This window comes from Hemiscyllium ocellatum, chromosome 46 (genome assembly GCF_020745735.1).
Source record: "Hemiscyllium ocellatum isolate sHemOce1 chromosome 46, sHemOce1.pat.X.cur, whole genome shotgun sequence".
Classification (NCBI taxonomy): Eukaryota; Metazoa; Chordata; class Chondrichthyes; order Orectolobiformes; family Hemiscylliidae; genus Hemiscyllium; species Hemiscyllium ocellatum.
In genome coordinates, this window is record NC_083446.1 from 2007821 (window position 1) to 2015752 (window position 7932).

General features: G+C 46.7%; 1 non-coding gene across 1 annotated transcript; it reads right to left on the minus strand.

Annotated features, from left to right (window-relative positions):
* Positions 1-3996: 3996 nt before the first annotated feature.
* Positions 3997-4078, minus strand: trnas-gcu (transfer RNA serine (anticodon GCU)). The gene has a single exon. It is a non-coding gene; the product is annotated as a tRNA-Ser (tRNA).
* Between the last annotated feature and the right edge of the window lie 3854 nt (positions 4079-7932).

The window sequence follows — 7932 nt, forward strand, 5'->3', positions numbered from 1 at the left end:
TGAGCACCTCACTGACTTGGCCCAGAGAAACTATCCCGTCACCCCCTCAGCCAGCTACCCATCCAAAATAATCTCCTTTCCCATTGGCCGGTCTGCCTTGGCATTGCAAGTGCACGCCGAAACGCTTCATCAATGTCCTGAGGGTTTCGGCCATGCACCCCAGATCCCCACCAGTCTCTGGGTGGAAAAAACCTTTTCCTCATATTTCCCCCCCCCCCCCCAAAACCTCCTTCCCCTAAATCTATGCCCCAGTGACTGATCCCTCCATCAAGGGGATAAGTTCCTCCTGGTAATTTTATCCGCCTCAGTCCTGTCCACTGCCCACCCCAGCCTCCTGTGCTATAACTCCAGTCATAGAAAGGCATGGAAACAGACCCTTCAGTCCAACTCCTCGGTGCTGACCAGATAGATGGATACATGAATAGGAATAGTTTACAGGGCTGTGCACTCTGTCTTCAGAGTGGAATCTCTCCAGCCCAGGCCAGTCTCCCCCTGTTGCCTCTCCAGTCACATCCCCCCTATAAGGTGGGCCCCAGAACTCCAACAGTGGCCCAGGTAATTATTTAATTTGAGTATCCTCCTGTTATCATTCTTTACTGCCTCATCGTCACAGTGATCGGCCCTGCTATATATAACCCACAAACAGTAAATGTCTGAACACAGATCCACTGGAGAAAGGCTTACATTCACAAAAGCTCCCTGCGACCATCATCCTCTGCTTCACCCCACACCACACCCAGCCAGTTCTGGATCCAACTTGTCAAATTTCCTTGGATCCTTCGGGCTCTTAGCTCTCGGTCTCCTGTGCAGGACTTTATCACAAGCATTAGCCCCCCACTCTCACACCTGGTCACCTCTTCGGGAAAAATGCAATCAGGTTGGTCCGACGTCAGTCCCCCTGAACAAATCCATGCTGACTGTCCTTGATTTATTCCTGCCTCCCCAAATGCAGATTAATCCTGTCCCTCAATAGCCCCGTCACTGAGGTTAGACTGATTGGACTGTAGTTTACTGGTTTATCCCTTGGCTCCCTTCTTGAATAACTACTACAGTGGGTGTCCTCCAGTACTTACAGAGTCATTGAGATGTACAGCAGGGAAACAGACCCTTCTGTCTAACCTGTCCACACCGACCAGATATCCCAACCCAATCTAGTCCCACCTGCCAGCACCCGGCCCATATCCCTCCAAACCCTTCCTATTCATATATTCATCCAGATGCCTCTTAAATGTTGTAATTGTACCAGCCTCCACCACTTCCTCTGGCAGCTCATTCCATACACGTACCACCCTCTGTGTGAAAAAGTTGCCCCTTAGGTCTCTTTTATATCTTTCCCCTCTCACCCTAAACCTATACCCTCGAGTTCTGGACTTGCCCACCCCAGGAAAAAGACTTTGTCTATTTACCCTATCCATGCCCCTCATGATTTTGTAAACCTCTATAAGGTCACCCCTCAGCCTCCGATGCTCCAGGGAAAACAGCCCCAGCCTGTTCAGCCTCTCCCTATAGCTCCAATCCTCCAACCCTGGCAACATCCTTGTAAACCTTTTCTGAACCCATTTCAAGTTTCACAACATCCTTTCTGATTGGAAGGAGACCAGAATTGCACACAATATTCCAACAGTGCCAAGAGATGCCTGAACCAGTCTCTGGGGGGAGGGGGGGCAGCAGTGTTAACACTGAGCCACCTGACTGTCCATAGGCGAGAGCCTCTGGCGTTCCCCTTCTATCCAGGGGGAGAGGGGCAAGGGTTCCTGAGCACAATTCCTGATGCCCAATTGATGAGAATGTTCAGACTCCCTCGCACCCATTTTGCCCAGTTCCCAGTGTGGACAAAAGACAAAAGGACAACTCAGTTAGCATTCCTTAAGTATCTCCCCGTGCACTGTGCTGAACTTCTGTATGATACACAGATCGATGGGGAGACATCATAGTAGGGTGCTCCTCACCAGGCACCTATTCACAACCTGGACTTTAGAGAATAACAGTTTACCAGGACGGAAATCAGACACGAATCTAATCGAGAGGATCAGAATAACAGGGTTTGGGAGGGTTTATGTACAGAATAACAGATACCCGGGGGGGAGTTACAGACTGGAACCTAATCGAGGGGTTCGGGGTGGTTTATATGCAGAATAACAGATACCCAGGAGGGAGTTACAGACTGGAATCTAATCAAGGGGTTCGGGGTGGTTTATATACAGAATAACAGATACCCGGGAGGGAGTTACAGACTGGAATCTAATCGAGGGGTTCGGGGTGGGGTTTATATACAGAATAACAGGTACCCGGGAGGGAGTTACAGACTGGAATCTAATCGAGGGGTTCGGGTGGGGTTTATATACAGAATAACAGATACCCGGGAGGAAGTTACAAACTGGAACCTAATCCAGGGACTCAGGGTAGTTTATATACGGAATAACAGATACCCCGGGAGGGAGTTACAAATGGCTGCAGGACTGTGAAGATGCCGAGTGTATAGATTGAAGTTAGGGACAGCACCCACGAGGTGGCGATATGGTGCTCCATAGTGCTCTTACCCCGGGTCTGAGCAGGATTCCCTTCCCCTTTCACCAGACTGAGTGAGAGAGGGAAACTGAGTGACGGAGAGTGAATGCAGAGCCCTGACTGGAAGGGGCAAGTGTTCACTATTTCTGCTGTTTAGGGATGTTAGGACTCGGGAGCGCGCCCTAAATATTAGAACCATTTTTTTTCAAAATCCAGGCAACATTTACACACTGAAAATGTCGTGTCATTTGGATACTGTCTTCACAAAAGGACATTGTTGTTGCAAGAATTATTGATCTTAAACCTGAGATATTTATTCACTACAGAATGCTCAGGATCTGAGGTTAGGTCAGAGAGGAGCTTTGTGATAGTGTTCACGGATGTGTAGGTTGGGTGCATGAGTCAGGGGAAACGTAAAGGAACAGGGAATGGGTCTGGGAGGGTTACCCTTCGGAGGGTCAGTGTGGACTTATTGGGCCGAAGGGCCTGTTTCCACACTGTAGGGATTCTAGGATTGCGCAGCATTATAAAGCTGAATGGGATTTATTTCCGTCTAACTTCCTTCGGCTCAGCTAAACCTGGTGTTGTGTTAACTTTTGACCTTGTCCAGTCCAGCACAGCTCAGCTCAGCTCAGCTCTAACACAGTTTCGACTCCCTCCCAAAAAAAAACAAATTACAGCTGCAGTAAAATAGAGTCGAGAGACTGGAAAAGTACAGCAGGTCAGGCAGCATCCGAGGGCAGGAGAATCGATGTTTCGGGCAGAAGCCCTTCATCAGGTATTTAATAAAACAGAGTCCAGAATCGCGAACAGTGACGACTTGAAAATCTTCCACAGGTTATAATGTTATGTTGTGGTAACTAATTAAGTAATGGAACTTGTCCCAGTGAGGAGCAATGATTATACTCATTTGAAACACAAAACTGTCTCGACCAGGAGGGTGTAAAGGTCTGAACTTGATCTGTAAATTCTGATTCCCCCGTTTAACATTAGTTTCTCGCCCTCAAACCCCCCGCTGTGCTCAAACTCACCCAGTTTTTTATTCAAATCCTCCTCCGATGTCAGTCCAATCTGAAATGGTCACAGATCGAAGGAGAGACGGGAATCCTCAAGAAATTGTCGAGGCGAACGCTCGGAAGTTGCGAAGTAGCGGCTCAAGGGTTGGACTCTGACCTGGCTGTTGTGTGATTTTTTTTAAACATTGCCCACCTCAAGTCAACACCAGCACCTCCACCGAGCAAAGCGAACAGACAGGCGGGACACGACCGGCTGAAGGGCCGCTTTCCGTGCTTGTTTAAAAGGAAACCGAATGATTTCCTGAGCACCCTTCCCCCACCCACAATCCTCGCCCTTCAGAATTGCTGCCCGGGTTTGCTTTTATTTTCTTTTTTAAGATCCAAACACACACCCGAAAAGAAACGAAAGCAAGGCCAAGCCTGTGCGCCTGGGAGGGGGAACGGGACGGAATTTCTAAAGGAAAAAAAAAGCCGACGAGGATGGGATTCGAACCCACGCGTGCAGAGCACAATGGATTAGCAGTCCATCGCCTTAACCACTCGGCCACCTCGTCTGATACAGTCAAGGCTGGGCTCAGGATTCCATGAGCTCGACACCTGGTTACATTGTTACCGTGGCTGTAAAAATGGATAGATTTGTTGCAACGTTCGATACATTGTCTCAACGTTCGATACACTGTCTCAACGTTCCATCCACTGCCTCAACGTTCCATTCACTGTCTCAACGTTCGATACATTGTCTCAACGTTCGGTACATTGTCTCAACGTTCCATCCTCTGTCTCAACCCCCTCTTCCCCACAATATGAAACTCCAAACTTATTCAAAAATCCTCCGATGTTGATCGATTATAAATTGCCGCCTGTTGGGGCTCTCAACACCCACTTGGATCGATTGATTGGAATTGGAATCCCCCCTCTCTCTTTCTGTGGGAAGACGGACTTCTCTCTCAAAGTTATGATTTGGAGGTGCCGGTGTTGGGCTGGGGTGGACAGAGTTTTTAAAAAAATCACACAACACCAGGTTATAGTCCAACAGGTTTAATTGGAAGCACACTAGCTTTCGGAGCGACGCTCCTTCATCAGGTGATAGTGGAGGAATCGATCGTAACACAGAATTTAAAGCAAAAATTTACGTTGTGATGTAACTGAAATCATACTTTGAAAAATTGATTGTCTGTTAAGCCTTTCATCTGTTAGAATACAGTGATAGTTTCACTTCTTTCATGTGTAAATCACAAAACCCTTTTTTTAAAGTTGCATTCTGGGGTTAGCTGTTAACAATGGTGATAGCTAAACAATATGTTGAAGGTGTTAGCCCCCTGTGTTCTCTGTCTATGACCTGATGTTTACATTGACTCTAATCTAAAAAGTGAGATAATGGAGTTTTACAGAAATTCCTGCAGTTTTTGAGCTCAGAGTTCTACAGGAATGTATGCAGTTTTTGAGCAAAGTACAATGTAACTCTGCAAGTACAAATTCACCCCATAAAATATGTGTGTGCATGTGGGTCTTTGTCTGTCTGTGTGTGCGTGTATGTGTGTCTGTCTGGGATGGGGGTTGTGAGTGTGAGAAAGTGTGTCTGTGTGTGTGTATGTTAGATTGCCACACACCATCCCCTCCCCTCCCCTTCCCACCCACCCCAATTTGCCAGAAGAGGTGCACCCGCCACTTTTTGAGACGTGGCCAGGACAAACTCAGGCCGTTCAGCCCTCCCAAGGGCGGTTAACCCCTTGGGGGGGAGATCAGATCAGGGTTCAGAAGGTCATCCTATCACCCCATAACCCTAAAATCGATTGCAGAGTCAGCAAATGGAGGCCATTCGGCCCTTAGTGTCTGCGCCAGCTCTCCGAATGAATATTAACAGTAGTCTGGATGTCGGATGTAAGTTGAATAAGGAGCTGAAATTGGCCGGTCGCAAAGATGTTACTACAGTTGTTATGGGGGATTTCAACATGCAGGTAGTCTGGGAGAATCAGGATGGTATTGGACCTCAAGAAAGAGACTTTGTGGAGTGCCTCCGAGATGGATTCTTAGAGCAGCTGGTGCTGGAGCTGACCAGGGAGAAGGCAATTCTGGATCTGGTATTGTGCAACGAACCAGAATTGGTCAGGGACCTCGAAGTGAAGGAGCCATTGGGAAGTAGTGACCATAATACAATAAGCTTCAATCTGCAATTTGAGAGGGAGAGCGTACAGTAGGAAGTGACAATTTTTCAGTTGAATAAAGGGAACTATGGAGCTATGAGGGAGGAGCTGGCCAAAGTTCAATGGTGCAATACCTTAGCAGGGATGACAGTGGAGGAACAATGGCAGATATTTCTGTGTATAATGCAGAAGTTACAGGATCAGTTCATTCCAAAAAGGAAGAAAGATCCCAGGAGGAGGCATGGGTGGCCGTGGCTGACGAGGGAAGTTAAGAAACATATAAAGTTAAAAGAGAAAAAGTATAACATAGCAAAGATAAGTGGGAAAACAGAGGCCTGGGAGGCTTTGAAACAACAACAGAGGATTACTAAGAAGGAAATACGCAGAGAAAAAATGAGGTACGAAGGGAAACTGGCCAAAAATATAAAGGAGGATAGTAAAAGCTTTCTTTAGGTATGTGAAAGGCAAAAAAAAAATGGTTAGGACTAAAATTGGGCCCTTGAAGACAGAAACAGGGGAATATATCACAGGGAACAAAGGAATGACAGAAGAATTGAATTGGTACTTCAGATCTGTGTTCACTGGGGAAGACACAAGCAACCTCCCTGAGGTAACAGTGGCTGAAGGACCTGAACTGAAGGGAATCTGTATTTGCCAGGATTTGGTGTTGGACAGACTGTTAGGTCTGAAGGTTGATAAGTCCCCGGGGCCTGATGGTCTACATCCCAGAGTACTGAGGGAGGTGGCTCGGGAAATCGTGGATGCGTTGGTGACTATTTTCCAGAGTTCGATAGATTCGGGATCAGTTCCTGCGGGTTGGATGGTGGCTAATGCTGTACCACTTTTTAAGAAAGGTGGGAGAGAGAAAGCAGGAAATTATAGACCAGTTAGTCTGACCTCAGTGGTGGGAAAGATGCTGGAGTCTATTATAAAAGGATGAAATTACAACACATCTGGATAGTAGTAACAGGATAGGTCAGAGTCAGCACGGATTTATGAAGGGGAAATCCTGCTTGACTAATCTTCTGGAATTTTTTGAGGATGTAACTCTGAAGATGGACGAGGGAGATCCAGTAGGTGTAGTGTACCTGGACTTTCAGAAAGCTTTCGATTAAGTCCCACACAGGAGGTTAGTGAGCAAAATTAGGGTGCATGGTATTGGGGGCAAAGTACTAACTTGGATTGAAAGTTGGTTGGCTGTTAGGAAACAAAGAGTAGTGATAAACAGCTCCATTTCGGAATGGCAGGCAGTGACCAGTGGAGTACCGCAGGGATCAGTGCTGGGACCGCAGCTTTTTACAATATATGTTAATGATATAGAAGATGGTATTAGTAATAACATTAGCAAATTTGCTGATGACACTAAGCTGACACTAAATGTGATAAGGATGTTAGGAGATTACAGGGTGACCTGAACAAGTTAGGTGAGTGGGCAGATGCATGGCAGATGCAGTTTAATGTGGATAAATGTATGGTTATCCACTTTGGTGACAAGAACAGGAAGGCAGATTACTACCTCAATGGAATTAATTTAGGTAAAGGGGCAGTACAGAGAGATCTGGGTGTTCTTGTACACCAGTCAATGAAGGTAAGCATGCAGGTACAGCAGGTAGTGAAGAAGGCTAATAGCATGCTGGCCTTCATAACAAGAGGGATTGAGTATAGAAGCAAAGAGGTTCTTCTGCAGCTGTATAGGGCCCTGGTGAGACCACACCTGGAGTACTGTGTGCAGTTCTGGTCTCCAAATTTGAGGAAAGACATTCTGGCTATTGAGGGAGTGCAGAGTAGGTTCACGAGGTCAATTCCTGGAATGGCAGGATTACCTTACACTGAAAGACTGAAGCGACTGGGCTTGTATACCCTTGGGTTTAGAAGACTGAGAGGGGATCTGATTGAGACATATAAGATTATTAAAGGATTGGACACTCTAGAGGCAGGAAACATGTTTCTGCTGATGGGTGAGTCCCGAACCAGAGGACACAGCTTAAAAATACGGGGTAGACCATTTAGGACAGAGATGAGGAGAAACTTCTTCACCCAGAGAGTGGTGGCTGTGTGGAATGCTCTGCCCCAGAGGGTAGTGGAGGCCCAGTCTCTGGATTCATTTAAGAAAGAGTTGGATATAGCTCTCAAAGATAGTGGGATCAAGGGTTATGGAGATAAGCAGGAACAGGATACTGATTAAGGATGATCAGCCATGATCATATTGAATAGTGGTGCAGGCTCGAAGGGCAGAATGGCCTACTCCTGCACCTATTGTCTAT